This window comes from Bos indicus, chromosome X (assembly GCF_029378745.1).
Source record: "Bos indicus isolate NIAB-ARS_2022 breed Sahiwal x Tharparkar chromosome X, NIAB-ARS_B.indTharparkar_mat_pri_1.0, whole genome shotgun sequence".
Taxonomy (NCBI): domain Eukaryota; kingdom Metazoa; phylum Chordata; class Mammalia; order Artiodactyla; family Bovidae; genus Bos; species Bos indicus.
Window position 1 is genome coordinate 82,709,732 of NC_091789.1, and position 20,536 is coordinate 82,730,267.

At 38.5% G+C, this 20,536-nt stretch overlaps 1 long non-coding RNA gene across 5 annotated transcripts in view; it reads right to left on the bottom strand.

The window, feature by feature from the left end:
* LOC109555334 (uncharacterized) overlaps positions 1-20,536 on the bottom strand; it is a 192,171-nt gene that overhangs the window by 14,187 nt on the left and 157,448 nt on the right. Inside the window, exon 5 of one of the 5 annotated variants that reach the window (XR_011565132.1) lies at positions 14,392-14,559. The exons of 3 other annotated variants lie outside the window; for them this stretch is intronic. This is a non-coding gene — a long non-coding RNA (uncharacterized lncRNA). Of the gene's footprint in view, positions 1-14,391; positions 14,564-20,536 lie in introns of all 5 variants that reach the window. One more of the 5 variants, XR_011565131.1, reaches the window with a different exon arrangement.

The window sequence follows — 20,536 nt, forward strand, 5'->3', positions numbered from 1 at the left end:
ACCTTGGGACAAATGAATACGGAAATATAACTTTCCAAAACCCATGGGATGAGGCAAAAGTAATTCTAAGAGGGCAGTTCATAGTGGTATAGGTACACCTCAAATAATAAGAAAAATCTGAAGCAAAAACTCTAAATGTATATTTAAAGAAACTAGAAAAAATAAACCAACCCCAAGGTTAGTGGAATAAAGCAAATCATAAAGATCAGAGCAGAAATAAATGAAATGGAGAAAAACCCCACAATAGAACACATAAATGAAACTAAAAGTTAGTTCTTTGAAAAGATGAAATTGATACAACATAAAACATGTATAATATCATGTAAGAAACGAATCGCCAGTCTAGGTTCGATGCAGGATACAGGAAACTTGGGGCTTGTGCACTGGGATGACCCAGAGGAATGGTATGAGGAGGGAGGTGGGAGGGGGGTTCAGGATGGGGAACACATGTACACCCGTGGCGGATGCATGTTGATATATGGCAAAACCAATACAATATTGTAAAGTAAAAAAAATAATAATAAATAAATAAATTGATACATTAGCCAGACTCACCAGGAAAAAGTGTCCAAATAAATCAGAAATGAAAGAGGAGAAATTACAATACCACAGAAATACAAAGGATAAGAGAATGCTATGAATAATTATATATCAACAAATTAGACAGCCTAGGAGAAATGGATAAATTCCTAGAAACATATAGTCTTTCAATACTGAATCAGAAATAAATAGAAAATGAATAAACTGGTTACTAGTAAAGAAATTGAATCGGTAATGGAAAAAATCCCCTAAAACAAAAATCCAGGTCCAAATGGCTTCCCAGGTAAATTCTGTCAAACATAGTTCATGTACAATATTATATAAATTTCAAGTGTAGAATACAGTGATTCACAGTTTTTAAAGGTTACACTACATTTATACTTATTATAAAATATTGGCTAAATTATTGCATGTAATATATTCCCTGTTGTACAATATATCCTTGTAGCTTATATTTTATATTCATAGTAGTTTCTAACCTCAATTCCCTATCCAAATTTTGCCCCTCCCCTTTCCATCTCCCCACTGGTACTACTACTTCATTCTCTGTATCTGTGAGTCTGCTTCTTTTTTGTTATTTTCACTAGTTTGTTGTATTCTTTTTGATTTCATATATAAATGATATCGTACAGTATTTGTCTTCCTCTGATTTGTTTCACTTCGTGTAATACCATCCAAGCCCATCCACGTTGTTGTAAATGGCAAAATTTTTTATGGCTGAGCTGTATTCCTCTGTGTTTGTGTGTGTGTGTGTAAGGTTTCCCTGGTGGCTTAGATGGTAAAGAGCCTGCCTGCAATACAGGAGGCCTGGACTCAATCTCTGGGTCAGGAAGATACACGGGAGAAAGGAATGGCTACCCATTCCAGTATTATTGCCTGACAAAATCCACGGACAGAGCAGCCTGGCAGGCTACAGTCCATGGGGGTCACAAAGAGTAAGACATGACTGAGTGACTAACACTTTCACTTTTCCACTTTATATATATATATATAGACAGAGTGCCTGAACAACTATGGATGGAGGTTCGTGACACTGAACAGGAGGCAGTAATCAAAACAATCTTCAAGAAAAAGAAATGCAAAAAGGCAAAATGGTTGTCTGTGGAGGCCTAAAAAATGGCTGAGAAAAGAAGAGCAGTGAAAGACAAAGGAGAAAAGAAAGATATACCCATCTGAATGCAGAGTTCCAAAGAATAGCAAGGAGAGATAAGAAAGCCTAACTCAGAGATCAATGCAAAGAAATAGAGGAAAACAATAGAATGGGAAAAACAAGAGGTCTCTTCAAGAAAATTAGAGATACCAAGGGAATATTTCATGCAAAGATGGTCACAATAAAGGACAGAAATGTTATGGACCTAACAGAAGCAGAAGATATTAAGAAGAGGCGGCAAGAAAACACAGACGAACTATACAAAAAAGATCTTAATGACCCAGATAATCACGATGGTGTGATCACTGACCTAGAGCCAGACATCCTGGAATGCGAAGTCAAGTGGGCCTTAGGAAGCATCACTAAGTACAAAGTTAGTGGAGGTAATGAAATTCCAGCTGAGCCATTTCAAATCATAAAAGATGATGATGTGAAAGTGCTGCACTTAATATGCCAGCAAATTTGGAAAACTGAGCAGTGGCCACAGGACTGGAAAAGGTCAGTTTTCATTCCAATCCCAAAGAAAGGCAATACCAAAGAATGTTTCAACACAATTGCACTCATTTCACACACTAGCAAAGTAATTCTCAAAATTCTCCAACCTAGGTTTCAACAGTATGTGAACCGAAAACTTCCAGATGCACAAGCTGGATTAAGAAAAGGCAGAGGAACCAGAGATCAAATTGCCAGCATCCACTGGATCATAGAAAAAGCAAGAGAATTCCAGAAAAGCATCTACTTCTGCTTTATTGACTATGCCAAAGCCTTTGATTGTGTGGATCACAGCAAACTGTGAAAAATTCTTAGAGATGGGAATACCAGGCCACCTTACCTGCCTCCTGAGAAATCTGTAAGCAGGTCAAAAAGCAACAGTTAGAACTAGACATGGAACAATGGACTAGTTCCAAACTGGGAAAGGAGTATGTCAAGGCTGTATATTGTCACCCTGCTTAGTTAACTTATATTTCATGCAAGATGCCGGGCTGCATGAAACACAAGCTGGAATTAAGATTCTCAGGAGAAATATCAGTAATCTCAGATATGCAGATGACATCACCCTTATGGCAGAAAGTGAAGAGGAACTTAAGAGGCTCAGGATAAAAGTGAAAGAGGAGAGTGAAAAGACTGGCTTAATAATACTCAACATTCAAAAACCTAAGATCATGGCATCTGGTCCCATCACTTCATGGCAAATAGATGGGGAAATAATGGAAACAGTGACAGACTTTATTTTCTTGGGCTCCAAAATCACTGCAGATGGTGACTGTAGCCATGAAATTAAAAGGCGCTTGATCCTTAGAAGAAAAGCTATGACCAACCTGGATAGCATATTAAAAAGTAGAGACATTACTTTGCTGACAAAGGTCCATATAGTCAAAGTTATGGTCTTCCAAGTGGTCAAAAACCGTTGTGAGAGCTAGACTGTAAAGAAGGCAGAGCACCCAAGAATCAATGCCTTTGAACTGTGGTGCTGGAGAAGACTCTTGAGAGTCCATTGGACTGCAAGGAGATCAAACCAGTCAATCCAAAACAAACCAGTCCTGAATATTCATTGGAAGGACTGATGCTGAAGCTGAAGGATTAAATACTTTGGCCACGTGATGCAAAGAACTGACTCACTGGAAAAGACCCTGATGCTGGGAATAATTGAAGGCAGGAGGAGAAGGGGACAAGAGAGGATGAGATGGTTGGATGGCATCACCGGCTAGATACACATGAGTTTAAGCAAAATACAGGAGTTAGTGATGGACAGGGAAGGCTGGCGTGCTGCAGTCCATGGGGTCACAAAGAGTTAGACACAACTGAGTGACTGAACTGAACTGAGCAACTGAATGGAACTGAACTAATATATCCATATATATATATATATATATATATATATATATAGATATAGATAGATGGATGGTATATATATATATATATACATATATATATATATATATATATATAGAGAGAGAGAGAGAGAGAGAGAGAGAGAGAGATTGATAACTATATACATACCACAACTTCTTTATCCATTCACCTCTTGATGGAAACTTAGCTTGCTTCTGTATCTTGACAAGTGTAAATAATTCTGCTATGAATTTGGGGTGCATGTATCTGTTGTATCAGTTGTAACATCTCTTCTTTCATTTCATTGATTGCTCTCTCTTATTGGTCAGTATACCTAAAGTTTTCTCAATTTTGTTATTTTTCATGTAACCAGCTCCTTCATTGATCTTTTCTATTATGTGTCTATTTCATTTATTTCTTCTCTAATCTTTCTTATTTCCTTCCCATACTAACTTTGGGCTTCATTGGACCTTCGTTTTCTAGTTTCCTAGGGTGCAAGGTTGTTGAGTCTTGTTTCTTACAGTAGGCATTTATTGCTATGAACTCCCCTCTTACATCTACTTTTGCAGCATCCCATCAGTTTTGGTATGTTCCACTTCCATTTTCATTTATCTTAGGTATTTTTAATTTCTCTTTTGACTTTTTCTTTGACCTACTTCAATAGCATGTGGTTTAATCTCCATACATTTCTGAATTTTCCAGTTTTCATATAATTAATTTCTAGATTATATAATTGTGGTCAGAAAATATTTTTGACATAATTTCAAGTTTGTGACCTAATATATGATCTATCTTGGGAAATGTTGTGTGTGAACTTGAGAAGAATGTGCAATCTGTTGCTTTTAGGTGGAATGTTCTGTAAATATCTAACTCCATCAAGTTTGAAATATCACTTAAGGCAGTATTTCCTGATTGATTTTCCATCTGGTGGATGATCTATATGTTGATGTAAGTGGTCCATTAACATCTCCTACTGTGATTTTATTGCAATCTATTTCTCTCTTTAGGTCTGTTAATATTTGCTTTATATATTTAGGTGCTTACATATTGAGTGCATAAATATTTACAATGTTATAATCTCTTGGTAGCTTAATCCCTTTATAATTATGTAGTATCCTTCTTAGTCTCTTATTACAATCAAAGTCTACTTTGACTGATATAAGTAAAACTACCCTAGCTTTCTTTTGATTTCCATTTACATGGGACACCTTTTTCCAACTCTGCTTTCAGTCTTTTTCTGTCCTTTTGAAAAGTTGCTGCTGCAAGCCTTATGCTATGCCAGGATTCATGATCTCTGGAGGAGAGGATTTTGATCCCGAGCCAGAGACCAGGCTTGACCACTTGGAGCTTTCTGTGTAACAGAATTTTATTAAAGATTAAGAGAGACAGAGAAAGCTTCTGATACAGACATCAGAAGGGGGCAGAAAGAATGCCTGCCTGCTAGTTTTTAGCAAGGCATTTTCTGTCTGTTAGCCAGCTTCTAATCAGATAAAAGAAATGACTCAAGGCTGAGGGAGTTTCACCATGCCCCTATCCCACAATATGCATCTTTGAGATAGGATGGCACAAGGTGTGTCATCTCTGGCCATAAAACAATTGACAAGAATAAAGGTTGAGTGGTTGAGCCATTATCAGTCCAAGGTTTGAGAAAAGAAAAAAAGAGGTTAGTCTTAAGCAGAACATGTTTTGTCAACAGATAAGGGGGAAAAAAAAGAAATCTACCACTTGCAGTTTATTTCCTCCTGCCCCTTGGGGACCTCTGATCTTCCTACCTGTTACCCTCCCACTTTTATCTAAAGTGCATTTCTTCTAGGAAGCATATAGATGAGTCTTTTTCTTAATCTATCCAGTCCCTCTAGGTCCCTTGATTGCAGAATTTAGTCCACTTGCATTTAAATTATATGCAATTATTATGCAATTAATTTATTAAAGTATTGCTTATTGCCATTTTTTTCACTGTTTTATATATAACACATTAGTTTGATTCCTTTCTAAACAACATTTTTACTCTCTTCCCCACATTTTATGTTATCATATTTTACATCTTTTTTTATTTGTAGTTATAATTAGCTACAACTTTAACCATTGTAGTTATAGCTATTTTTACTACTTTTGTCTTTTAATTTTACTCCTATCTTTATAAGTGATTAATACACTACCCTGACCATATAAGGGTATGCTGCTGCTGCTAAGTCGCTTCAGTCATCTCCGACTCTGTGCGACCCCATAGATGGCAGCCCACCAGGCTCCCCCATCCCTGGGATTCTCCAGGCAAGAACACTGGAGTGGGTTGCCATTTCCTTCTCCAATGCATAAAAGGGAAAAGTGAAAGTGAAGCTGCTCAGTCGTGTCCGACTCTTAGTGACCCCATGGACTGCAGCCCACCAGGCTCCTCCGTCCATGGGATTTTCCAGGCAAGAGTACTGGAGTGGGGTGCCATTGCCTTCTCCCATATAAGAGTATATACTTAATGGTAAACTTTTATCTACACTTACCAGTCCTGATGCGAAGAACTGATTCATTGGAAAACACCCTGATGCTGGGAAAGACTGAAGGCAGGAGGAGGGGACGACAGAGGATGAGATGGTTGTATGGCATCACCGACTCAATGGACATGAGTTTGGGTAAACTCCGGGAGCTGGTGATGGACAGGGAGGCCTGGCATGCTGCGGTTCATGGGGTGGCAAAGAGTTGGACACGACTGAATGACTGAACTGAACTGAACCGATTTATTTTAATTGGAGGCTAGTTACTTTATAATATTTTGGTGTTTTTTGCCATGCATTGACATGAATCAGCCACAGGTGTACATGAGTCCCCCATCCCAAAACCCTCTCCCACCTCCGTCTCAATCCCATCCCTCTGGGTTGTTGGAGTGCACCAGTTTTGACTGCCCTGTTTCATGCATCGAACTAGGACTGGTGATGCATTTCACATATGGTAATATACATGTATCAATGCTATTCTCTCAAATCATCCCACCCTCGTCTTTTCCCACACAGTCCAAAAGTCTTTTCTTTATATCTGTATCTCTTTTGCTGTCTCACAAATAGGGTCGTCATTACCATCTTTCTAAATTCCATGCTGCTGCTGCTGCTAAGTCACCTCAGTCGTGTCCACTCTGTGCGACCCCATAGACGGCAGCCCACCAGGCCCCTCCATCCACAGGACTCTCCAGGCAAGAATACTGGAGTGGGTTGCCATTTCCTTCTCCATCTAAATTTCATATATATGCATTAATATATTGTATTGGTGTTTTTCTTTCTGACTTACTTCACTTTGTATAATAGGCTCCAGTTTCATCCACCTCATTGGAACTGATTCAAATGCGTTCTTTCTAATAGATGAGTAACATTCCATTGTGTATATGTACAACTTCCTTATCCATTCATCTGCTGATGGACATCTAGGTTGCTTCCATGTCCTAGCTACTGTAAACAGTGCTGTGATGAACACTGGGATACACGTATCTTTTTCAATTCTGGTTTCCTCAGTGTGGATGCCCAGCAGTGGGATTGCTGGGTCATATGGCAGTTCTATTTCCAGTTTTCTAAGGAACCTCCACACTATTCTCCATAGTGGCTGTACTAGTATGCCGTCCCACCAACAGTGTAAGAGGGTTCCCTTTTCTCCACACCCTCTCCAGCATTTATTGTTTGTAGACTTTTTGATGGCAGCCATTCTGACCGGCTTGAGATGGTAACTCATTATGGTTTTGATTTGCATTTTTCTGATAATGAGTGATGTTGAGCATCTTTTCATGTGTTTGCCATCTGTATGTCTTCTTTGGAGAAATGTATGTTTAGTTGTTTGGCCCATTTTTTTGATTGGGTCATTAATTTTTCTGGTATTGAGCTGCAGGAGCTGCTTGTCTATTTTTGAGATTAATTCTTTGTCAGTTGCTTCATTTGCTATTATTTTCTCCCATTCTGAAGGCTGTCTTTTCACCTTGCTTATAGTTTCCTTCATGTGCAAAAGCTTTTAAGCTTAATTAGGTCCCATTTGTTTATTTTTGCTTTTCTTTCCATTATTCTTGGAGGTGGGTCATTCAGGATCTTGCTGTGATTTCTGTCAGAAAGTGTTGTGCCTATGTTTTCCTTGTTTCATAGCTTCTGGTCTTACATTTAGATCTTTAATCCATTTTGGGTTTATTTTTGTGTATGATGTTAGAAAGTGTCCTAGTTTCATTCTTTTACAGGTGGTTGACCAGTTTTCCTAGCACCACTTTTTAAAGAAATTGTCTTTTCTCCATTGTATATTCTTGCCTCCTTTGTCAAAAAGATAAGGTATCCATAGGTGTGTTGATTTATCTCTGGGCTTTCTAATTTGTTCCATTGATCAAAATTCTGTCTTTGTGCCAGTACCATACTGCCTTGATGACTGTAGCTTTGTACTACAGTCTGAAGTCAGGAAGGTTCATTTCTCCAGTTTCAATCTTCTTTCTCAAGATTACTTTGGCTATGTGAGGATTTTTATATTTCCATACAAATTGTGAAATTATTTGTTCTAGTTCTATAAAAAATACCATTGGTAGCCTGATAGGGATTGATTGAATCTACCAACCTAGATAGCATATTCAAAAGCAGAGACATTACTTTGCCAAAGGTCCGTCTAGTCAAGGCTATGGTTTTTCCTGTGGTCATGTATGGATGTGAGAGTTGGACTGTGAAGAAGGCTAAGTGCCGAAGAATTGATGCTTTTGAACTGTGGTGTTGGAGAAGACTCTTGAGAGTCCCTTGGACTGCAAGGAGATCCAACCAGTCCATTTTGAAGGAGATCAGCCCTGGGAGTTCTTTGGAAGGAATGATGCTAAAGCTGAAACTCCAGTACTTTGGCCACCTCATGCGAAGAGTTGACTCATTGGAAAAGACTCTGATCCTGGGAGGGATTAGGGGCAGGAGGAGAAGGGGACGACAGAGGATGAGATGGCTGGATGGCATCACTGACTCGATGGACGTGAGTCTGAGTGAACTCCGGGAGTTGGTGATGGACAAGGAGGCCTGGTATGCTGCAATTCATGGGGTCGCAAAGAGTTGGACACGACTGAGCGACTGATCTGATCTGATCTGATAGATTTCTTTGGGTAGTATACTCATTTTCACTATATTGATTCTTCCGATTCATGAACATGGTATATATCTCCATCTATTTGTGTCCTCTTTGATTTCTTTCATCAGGGTTTAGAGTTTATATATAGGTCTTTTGTATCTTTAGGTAGGTTTATTCCTAAGTATTTTATTTTTTTCATCGTAATGGTGAATGGAATTGTTTCCTTAATCTGTTTTCTGTTAATGTATAGGAATACAAGGGATTTCTGTGTTAATACACAGAAATTTTATATGCAGAAATTTTATATCCTGCAACTTTACTATATTCCTTGATTAGCCCTAGTAATTTTCTGCTGGTGTCTTTAGGGTTTTCTATGTAGAGGATCATGTCATCTGCAAACGGTGAGAGTTTTACTTATTCTTTTCCAATCTGGATTCCTTTTATTTCTTGTTCTTCTCTGACTGCTGTGGCAAAAACTTCCAAAACTATGTTGAATAGTAGTGGTGAGAGTGGGCACCCTTGTCTTGTTCCTGACTTTAGAAGAAATGCTTTCAATTTTTCCCCATTGAGGATAATGTTTGCTGTGGGTTTACCATATATGGCTTTTATTATCTTGAGATATGTTCCTTCTATTGTGCTTTCTGGAGGGTTTTTTTTTTTTTTTTTTATCATAAATGGATGTTGAATTTTGTCAAAGGCTTTCTCTGCATCTGTTGAGATAATGATATGGTTTTTATCTTTCAATTTGTTAAAGTGGTGTATCACATTGCTGCTGCTGCTGCTAAGTCACTTCAGTCATGTCTGACTCTGCGACCCCACAGACAGAAGCCTGCCAGGCTCCTCTGTCCCTGGGATTCTCCAGGCAAGAATACTGGAGTGGGTTGCCATTTCCTTCTCCACATCTCCTCTTGACCACTTCTAATTTACCTTGATTTACCTGGGGAGTTCATATTTCAGTGTTCTTTTTGCCTTTTTATATGGTTCATGGGGTTCTCAAGGCAAGAATTCTGAAGTAGTTTGCCACTCCATTCTCCAGTGGACCACGTTTTGTCATAACTCTCCACCATGACCTATCCATCTTGGCTGGCCCTACATGGCATGGCTCATAGTTTCATTGAGTTAGACAAGGCTGTGGTCCATGTGATAAGTTTGATTAGTTTTCTGTGATTATGGTTTTCATTTTGTCCGCCCTCTGACGAATAAGGATAAGAGGTTTATGGAATCTTCTGGATGGGAGAGACTGACTTTGGGGCAATCTGGGTCTTGTTCACAGACCCCACAGAGACTGAGCCAGACCTGTGTTTGCGTCTCCTGCAGAGGTTCGGGTCATCAGTGGCCTCCTACAGGGGCAGGGGTTCTTAGTGCAGCTACCTGTGTCACACAGCCTGTGGCATAAGGCTTCTTGGAGGAGGTTGCCATTAACCCCACCATAGAGTCACCGAGCAGATGACCCACAAACTACAGAACAATTATACCAAAGAAATTCTCACACTGTTAAGAAAGCTCTAGGACCCAAAACAGTTTTCCCCACCTGGGGATCTGGCAAAGGGACTGAGAACCCCCAGAGAATTTGACTTTTGAAGCCAGTGGGATTTGATTACAGAACTTACACAGGACTGGGGAAACAGACTCTTGGAGGGCACAAACAAAACTTTGTATGAACTAGAACCCAAGAGAAAGGAGCTGTGACCCAACAAGAGACTGACCCAGACCTGACTGTTAGTGTCCAGGAGTCTCTGGTGGAGGCATGGGTCTACAGTAGACTGCTGCAGGGTCAGGGACACTGAGTGTGGGAGTGCGTGCATGGGACCTTTTGAAGGAGGTCACCATTATCTTCATTACCTCCACCATAGTCTAGTCTCAGGTCAAACAACAGGGAGGGAACATAGCCCAGCCCATCAACAGAAAATTGGATTAAAGATGTACTGAGCATGGCCCTGCCCATCAGATGGAACCAGACGCCATGATCTTAAATTTTAATGTTGAGTTTTAAGTCAGATTTTTCACTCTCCTCTTTCACCCTCATCAAGAGGCTCTTAAGTTCCTTTCACATGCTGCACTGACAGTGATATCATCTGCATATCTGAGGTTATTGGGATTTCTCCTGGAAATCCTTATTCCAGCTTGTGAATTCATCTAACCTGGCATTTTGCATGATGTATTCTGCATAGCAGTTAAATAAGTAGGGGGACAATATACAGCCTTGTTGTACCCAAAGGATACATGCACCCCAATGTTCATTACAGCAGTGTTTACAATAGCCAAAACATAGAAGTAACCTAAATGCCCATTGACAGAGGAATGGATAAAGATGTGGTACATATATACAGTGGAATATTACTCAAACATTAAAAAACTGAAATAATGGCATTTACAGCAACATAGATGGGCCTAAACATTGTCATACTGAATGATGTATGTCAGACAGAGAAGGAGAAGTATTATATGACATCCCTTATATGTGGAATCTATAACAAAATTATACAAATGAACTTACAAAATCAGAACAGACTCATAGACTTTAGAGAATGAACTTATGGTTGCCAGGCAGAAGGGACAGTTAAGGAGTTTGCAATAGACATGTACACAATGTTATATTTTCCATGGATAATCAACAAGAAACTACTGTATAGCACATGCAACTCTGCTCAGTATTAGGTGGCAGCCCGGATGGGAGGGGGGATTGGGGGAGAATGGATACATATACATGTGTGGGTGAATCCCTTTGCTGTTCACCTGAAACTGCACAACACTGTTATTCAGCTATAGTCCCTCAATAATACAAAGTTTAAAAAAAAAAAAAACATAAAAAAAACTAAGTTATGAATCAGGTATTACTATGTAAACTTATTAGTTTAAAAAGCACAGTTAGAATAGATTAAAGCTGTTTCCTCAGATGACTAAGGCTTTACTATTTGTAAAGCTTGGCTAAGGGAGTTATTCTCAGCATTTTGAATTTTAAAACTACAACTTTGTCATTTTTTCCCTTGATTTCTGGTCTTGCCTGATTGAGCTAATTAGGCTCAGTCTCATCCTTGTGGACTGTATTTCAGTTCAGTTCAGTTCAGTTCAGTCGCTCAGTTGTGTCTGACTCTTTGCGACCCCATGGACTGTAGCACGCTAGGCTTCCTTGTCCATCAGCAACTCCCGGGGCCTACTCAAACTCATGTCCATCGTGTCAGTGATGCCATCCGACCATCACATCCTCTCTCAACCCCTTCTCCTGCCCTCAGTGTTTCCCAAATGAGTCAGTTCTTTGCATCAGGTGGCCAAAGTATTGGAGTTTCAGCTTCAGCATCAGTCCTTCCAATGAATATTCAGGACTGATTTCCTTTAGGATTCACTTGCTTGATCTCCTTGCAGTCCAAGGGACTTTCAAGAGTCTTCCCCAACACCACAGTTCAAAAGCATCAGTTCTTCAGTGCTCAGCTTTCTTTATGGTCCAACTCTCACATCCATACATGACTACTAGAAAAACAATAGCTTTAACTAGACAGACTTTTGTTGGCAAAGTAATGCCTCTGCCTTTTATTTATTTATTTTTTTTCATACTAGAAGTTTAGTCTTTTTCTTTTTTTTTTTTCTCGTTTCATACATGACATTTCACATGTTTCAATGCCATTCTCCCAAATCTTCCCACCCTCTCCCTCTCCCACAGAGTCCATAAGACTGTTCTATACATCAGTGTCTCTTTTGCTGTCTCGTATACAGGGTTATCGTTACCATTTTGTCTAGTTTGGTCACAGCTTTTCTTTCAAGGAGCAAGTGTCTTTTAATTTCATGGCTGCAGTCTCTATCTGCAGTGATTTTGGAGCCTAAGAAAATAAAGTCTGTCACTGTTTCCATTGTTTCCCCATCTATTTGCCATGAAGTGATGAGACTGGATATTTACATTCTGGTATTTGTAGAGATTTGCAAGAGAAAGACAGTTGCTTTTAGTTCCCCTAAGAATAGGTCTGTCACCTAAAAGATACTAAAAGATTAATCAATAATAAGATTTTATAATGAAATTGAAATTTATCTTATGAGCTCTATGTCCTAGAATTTTAGAGTTTAATGTATCATGCCTATGTGCATGCTAAGTCCCTTCAGTTGTGTCCAACTCTTTGTGTCCCTATGGACTGTAGCCTGTCAGGCTCCTCTGTCTGTAGGATTCTCCAAGCAAGAATACTAGAGTGGGTTGTCATGCCCTCCTCCAGGAGATCTGCCCAATCCAGGGATCAAATCTGAGTCTTTTGTGTCTTCTGCAGTGGCAGGCATGTTCTTTACCACTAGTGCCACCTGCAGAGCCAATTTATCATGTGTCAACTACAAATTGACACTGGCCATGGGCATTTGCCATCTACCTCTACAAGGATGGAATCGTGTGCTACTGAAGCCACCAACCTTCAACACCCCCTGAAAGGAATTCAGAATGGAAAGCAGAAATGAAGCACTTTGTACCCAGGGTAAAACTGGCAGGACAAGTCTTCAGATAGTTATTTTTAGGAGCCAATTTAAGGAGCCCAATTCTTCTATCTCCTCATATTTAGAAAGGCACTAAAATCCCTCATGATGATGACTGTTATTTGTGACTGGAATAAGCTTCACAAGACCGGTAGAAATCTTCTGGGAAAATATGTGCTTGATTTCATGTATTCCCCCCCCAACCAAAACCATGCTAAGTCAATTAGTCATGTCCAGCTCTTTGCGACTCTATGGACTATAGCCCTCCAGGCTCCTCTGTCCATGGGATTCTCCAGGCAAGAATACTGGAGTGGGTTCCCATGCCCTCCTCCAGGGGATCTTCCTGACCAGGGATCGGAACTGTGTCTCTTATGTGTCCTGCATTAGCAGGCAGATTCTTTACCATTACTGACACCTGGGAAGCCCTTCTCAGAGCTATCTGAGATGCTGTTTCCCAGGTCACAGTCTTCATTTTGCCCAACATGAAACTACTCACAGCTCTCACAATGTGCTTTTTTTTAAAATCAACAGTTGTAATGCAATGAGTGATGTAACCCAGAGTGGACTTCCCTCCTTTGCCTGAACTCTGTGAGCAAGTGGAGCTTTGATACCAGCAGCAGCCCATTGCACTGTTTGAAAGATAGCAGGGTCTGCTCAGTTGTAGGAGACTAAGCAGTCTTGGCTGAGTGGTTAGGTAAAAGGCCGATCTGACCCTTTCTCAATTTGGCTGCCTTAATAGAAATTGTAGGGATAAAAGGGAAACTATTATTAATACATGAGACCTTTGCTTCACAGAAAAGGGACAACAGTCCTCCTGGCCAGTTATGGCTTTCTCAGGTGAGTGAGAAATTTACAGGAGTAGTAGAGGCCATGTCCTCATACTGTGCGGTGGTTCCATAGGGAAACCCACTCATTAATTAAAACACTTGCTCACCAGGGGTCATTAATAAGAATTGGCCATTCAGCAATCTGAGCACTCATGGTGACCTTAAACTGCTAAAGAAAGAAACCGAGACATATAAGAAGAGCTGAAATGAGTCTGGGGTGATGCTTGTAAGAATTAAGCTCACGAGAAACACATAGGCCCATCACACAATTTCAGCAGTGAATTTTATCCCTGACAAATTCAACAAACAATGGGAAATAGAGTCTCTCAAAAACAGAAATGAGGAGCTTCAGAAAGCCAACCTCTGACTAACACTCCAGCCAGATTCATGTATAATACGTACAGAGCTCATACTTGCAAGTACATAGTTAACTGGGGAGCTCTCAACTTAAAATGGCCAAATTGGGGTTCTTTTGATATTCCAAAATTGATATACACGGTTAAACAAGCTGGCCATAATATCAAGCAGACTGAATGAAATACTTACTTTGGTATGTAGAAACTTCTCTTGAAACTGTATCAGAACAAAAAAGGCTGCTGGTACTCTGTTACTGTCTCTCCCTCTGCTCCCCCGGAGTATCCTCTTCTACCTTAATTAACTGGCCAGATGCTATCTCTTCCAAATTATCCAATGCCTCCATGTCCTGCTGCTTCCCTTGCTCAAGCAAAGAAGGATTAAAAAAAAAAAATCAGAAGTAATTATAGCTCCCTTAAGGAGAACTTAAAGCTTTAGCTAAGGAATTTCCTGATCCAAGTCAGGATCCATTGGGATTTGCTAAGGAATTCGGGTTAACCATCCAGTCCTACAACCCCAAATTTTCAGATCTGTATCAATCATTACAGCTGTTAGTTTCTGAAAGCAAAGCAAGGGAATGAATAGAGGAAGCAGGATGGAAACATCCCTTAATGGATTTGGAAACACAGGCTCAAAATGAATGTAAGGAATTAGCTCAAAAATAATTCAAATTTATCCCAGAGCTTTTTCCTAAAACTGTAGAGTGGACAGAGATTCAACAGTGCAAGCAAAGATCGAATGAATCAATTCTGGATTGTTAGGAAGGGTTTGAAAAAAAATAAACTTCTAAGCAATATTCTGGCTTGACATCTGAGTCATTCTTTAACCATCAAAATGATCCTTTACTTAATTCTGCCTTTTTAGAAGGCTTAGATCTGGATTTGACTACTCTAATAATTAGACAATGTAGGTTGGTCCAAGTTACACACAAACATTTGTTACGCTGGCTGATCAAGTTTTCAGAATCATTAAAAGAAATAAAAGGGTGTATCTATGAAAATGAAGAACCTTCAATTGTGCCAATTAAGTACACAATACCAGTAGAAGGTTAACTGACTTCCAACCAGTTTCATTCCAACCCACAGAGAAAGTTTGCTTGAAAGAAAATAAGTTCTGAAGGGATAAGTCCTATATAAAGAACCTGATTTTTGTTTCCTGTGCCTTGAGGATCACATCTTATGTAGACGTATCTCATGATAGACACATCTCAGAATCACACCTTATGTAGATTATCTTTAATTTCTGAAACTGAAGGGGGAAAAAGGAGTATGAAGCCTTAAATTTTTTTTAAAATTCCAACTGCTATTTATAAACTAGTGAGTTTTATACTGTGATATCTGATTCATGACTAAGCCTAGAGGATGAAGCTGGATATCTTGTCGTGTCTGGCTGGACATATGTATGTCTCAGTATACGTCTTTGGATAGTATTGCTAAGGTTTATTTGTAATAAGCTCTGATTTAATTGGTCTAAAGAAAAGTAAGCACTTATAGTATCAACATTAAGTATAATACTTTTATTGTGGCTAGGTTTAATATAAGCCGAATAAGATCTTATTATATCTGTTGGAAATTTGTAAGCAAGGAAAGTAACTCAATGTGAAGAAACTTTTAAGAAAAGAAATGTAAATGAGATAAGGACTTTTAGATAAAATCTGTTAAGAATAATTATGTTTAAATCTCTTCAGATTTTGGTAACTTGAAAATCTAGGGTTGTGCAAAATTAAATGATGGAAGTTATTGAATAGGTAGGTCACTCCCAAATAAAATAAGATACTGAAACATTAATTACTGAGCACTGGCTTCCTCTCACAGATAAGTTAAAGATATTTTGCACTATTAATGAATATGTTAGGTACCATCCTGAAATGTTCTCTATAAGAAAGCAAGTATTTTTAGAAATTATCACAAGTATTTGTGTTCACCAATCTACAGTGCTGATATAAAGGACAGTTCATGGTTGCATAAGAAAAGTGGGATGCATTTTTTTAGTAAAGAAGGTCTGAGGAATGGAATTGCATTTTATTAAGGAAAAAGGTAGTAGGTTTGACTAACAGGTGTTTGTTACTGGATGGGCAAATTAACTGATGGCTACAGAAAGAGAGAAAGCTTTGTGGAAAGCAGACCCTGAAAAAAGAGTTTTGTGTATAGTACAAGTTTTCCTAAGATGATAAACTACCTTTGATAACAGATTTTAAGTTCTTTACTTTTAAGTGATCTGCTCTATATTAGACTTCGAAATCTTTTATTGCAACTTCAACTAAGTGAATAAATATTGTTTCACAGTGACCTATGATCCTATCTGAATGAGTGTTTTAACCCGATATTTATTGATAAAATTTACTAAATCAAAATTTAATGAAGTCCTTTGACTTCTGTCTAATTTCAGGATGTTTCAAAGGGCCCCTGAAATATCCCAAAGAGAAATATTAAGCTAATTAGATTAATTTGGTATGTTAAATTACATGGGAAGTATTATCAAATGAGTAATAAATATTCTTAAGTTATATTGTATGGTAAATATTAATAATATAAATAATTGAGAAATCATATGGAATTCCCCAAAATGTGATATGTTCTGGTAAAATGATAGTCATAATTCTAGTTGTTATCTTAAAGTGTTCTTTGTCATAGCAGTAACCAAGCTTCTTTGTCAGTTGTATTGTAATCAGATTTAAACGTGCCTTCGTAAGTCTTTTGTCATTATAGACACTTACAGTTTCACTCTAATGCCTTTGCAAAATGCTTTCTCTTCAAGAAGATATACAGAAAGAATCTTTGTTAAAATACAAGTTTCTAACTTTCAGACCATTATACTAAACTGGGCAAGATATTAAAGAATCTTAATGACATTCATAAACTGCTAACAAAAAGAGTTAACAAAAGAACTCAGTGAACTGGTGAAAATGGTTACTATTTTTATGGTTTCTGTCTGAAAAGTTACTGGTTTGAGTCTGTATTTTCCAGGTATAAGGAAAACCGTCCCCTCAAACTAATTATCAGTTCAGTTCAGTTGCTCAGTCGTGTCCAACTGTTTGCGACCCCATGGACTGCAGCATGCTAGGCTTCCCTGTCCATCACCAACTCCTGGAGCCTGTTCAAACTCATGTCCATTGAGTTGGTGATGCCATCCAACCATCTCATCCTCTGTCATCCCCTTTTCCTCCTGCCTTCAATCATTCCCAGCATCAGTGTCTTTACTAATGAGTCAGTTCTTCGCGTCAGGAGGCCAAAGTATTGGAGCTTCAGCTTTAGCATCAGTCCTTCCAATGAATATTCAGGACTGATTTCCTTTAGGAAGGACTGGTTGGATCTCCTTGCAGTCCAAGGGACTCTCAAGGGTCTTCTCCAACACCACAGTTCAAAAGCATCAATTATTTGGCACTCAGCTTTCTTTATAGTCCAAATCTCACATCCATACATGACCACTGGAAAAACCATAGCTTTGACTAGATGGACCTTTGTTGGCAAAGTAATGTCTCTTCTCTTTAATATGCTGTCTAGGTTGGGCATAGCTTCTCTTCCAAGGAGCAAGCATCTTTTAATTTCATGCCTGCAGTCACCATCTGCAGTAATTTCGCCTAAGAGATCTAGGTGAATTCCTCTCTTTACAAGGTCCCCCAAATACCTTATGATTTCTGTACTTGTTAGTGAGGTAGCCTTCCTGATTTATCTGATAAAGCTGCTGAAAACCTAACATTTTACAATCTCTGGATGGAGCAGATAGACAGAAAAGATAAATGTTTCAATTCTGCTTAAAAAGATGCCACAAACAAAGAAAATTACAGCAAATAGCACTAATGAACATAGATGCAAATAACCTCAAAATTCTAGCAAACAGAATCCAACAATATATTTAAAGAATCATACATCATGATCAACTGAGCTTTATCCCAGGGATATAAGGATTCTTCAATATATGCAAATCAATCAATGTGATACACAATATTAGCAAACTGAGAGATAAAATCATATGACCATCTCAATAGATGCAGAGAAAGCTTTTGACAAAATTTTTACTCTCATTTATGACATAAAAAAAAAAAAACCTCTCCAGAAAGTAGGTATAGAAAGAACATACCTCAAAATAATGAAGACCATAGATGATAAACTTACAGCAAACATTACTCTCAACAGTGAAAAACTGAAAGCATTTCTTCAAGATCAGGAACAAGGCAATGGTGCCCACACTTACCACTATTATTCAACATAGTTTTGGAAGTCCTAGCTACAGCAATCAGAGAAGAAAAAGAAATAATAAGGAATCCAGATTGGAAAAGAAGATGTAAAACTCTCACTGTTTGCAAATGACATGATACTCTACCTAAGATGCCATCAGAAAATTACTAGAGCTAATCAATGAATATAGCAAAGTTACAGGATATAAAATTAATATGCAGAAATCCCTTGCATCCCTATACACTAAAAATGAAAAATCAGAAGGATAAATTAAGGAAACAATCCCATTCACCATTGCAACAAAAACAATAAAATACCTAGGAATAAACTTACCTAAAGAGACAAAAGACTTGTATGCAGAAAACTATACGAAACTAATGAAAGAAATCAAAGACAGCAAAAACAGTTCGAGAGATATACCATGTTCGTGGAGTGGAAGAATCTATATTGTGAAAATGACTATACTATTCAAAGCAATCTACAGATCCAATGCAATCTCTATCAAATTATCAAAGATATTTTTCACAGAACTAAAACAAAAAATTGCACAATTTGTATGTAAATACAAAAGACTCGATGTGCCAAAGCAATTTTAAGAAGAATGGATCTGGAGGAACTAACCTTCCTGACTTCAGACTATACTACAAGGCTACAGTCATCAAGACAGTATGGTACTGGCACAAAAACAGAAATATAAACCAATGGAACAAGAGATAAAGCCCAGAGATAACCCACACACCTATGGGCACCATATCTTTGACAAAGGAGGCAAAAATACACAGTGGAGAAAAGATAGTCTCTTCAATAAATAATGCTGGGAAAACTGGACAGAGCCATGTAAAAAAATGAAATTAGAACACTTACTAACACCATATACAAAAATAAATTCAAACTGGATTAAAGACCTACATATAAGACCAGAAACTATAAAACTCTTAAGAGGAAAACATAGGCAGAACACTCTTTGACATAAATCACAGTAAGATCCTCTATGACCTACCTCACAGAGTTATGGAAATAAAAACAAAAATAAACAAATGGGACATAATTAAACTTAAAGAAGACCTAAACAGACATATCTCCAAAGACATATAGATGGCTAATAAACACATGAAATGATGCTCAACATTGTTCATTATTCCAGAAATGCAAATAAAAACTATAATCAGGTATCACCTTACACTGGTCACAATGGCCATCCCCCCAAAATCCATAAACAATAAATCCCAAGAGGGTGTGGAGAAAAGGAAACCCTCTTGCACTGTTGGTGGGAATGCAAATTGATACAGTCACTATTAAGAGCAGTATAGAGATTCTTTTAAAAAGAATGAATAACACTACCATGAAGTGAAAATATTGCTCAGTCATGTCTGACTCTTTGTGACCCCATGGACTGTAGACTGCCAGGGAAGAATACGGAATTCTCCAAGCAAGAATACAGGAATTGGTGGCCATTCCCTTCTCCAGGAGATCTTTCTGACTTTGGGATTGAATCCGGTTCTCCTGCATTGAAGGCAAATTCTTTACCATCTGAGCCACCAAAGAAGCTGAAAACTATCCTATGACCCAGCAATTCCAGTAATGGATATATCCACTGAGAAAACCAGTGTTGAAAAAGACACATGTACCCCAATATTCATTGCAAGAGTATTTACAATAGCTAGGACATGGAAGCAACCTAGATGTCCATCGACAGATGAATTGATAAAGAAATTGTGGTACCTAAACACAATGGAATATTTCTCAGCCATAAAAAGGAACACATTTGACTCAGTTGTAATGAGGTGGATGAACCTAGATCATATTATACAGAGTGAAGTCAGAAAAACAGAGGGGTGCAGTCCCAAGATGGCAGAGGAATAGGACGGGGAGACCACTTTCTTCCCCACAAAATCATCAAAAGATTGTTTGAATGCTGAGCAACTTCCACAAAACAACTTCTGAACACTGGCAGAGGACACCAGGCACCCAGAAAGGCAGCCCCTTCTCTTCAAAAGGAGGTAGGACAAAATATAAAAGACAAAAAGAGAGACAAAAGAGTTAGGGAAGGAGACTGGTCCTGGGGAGGTAGTCATGAAGAAAATTTCCAAACAGCAGGAAACCCTCTCACCAGAGCCTCTGTGGGTAGTTTTTGAATTCAGGGGGCAACAAAACTGGAG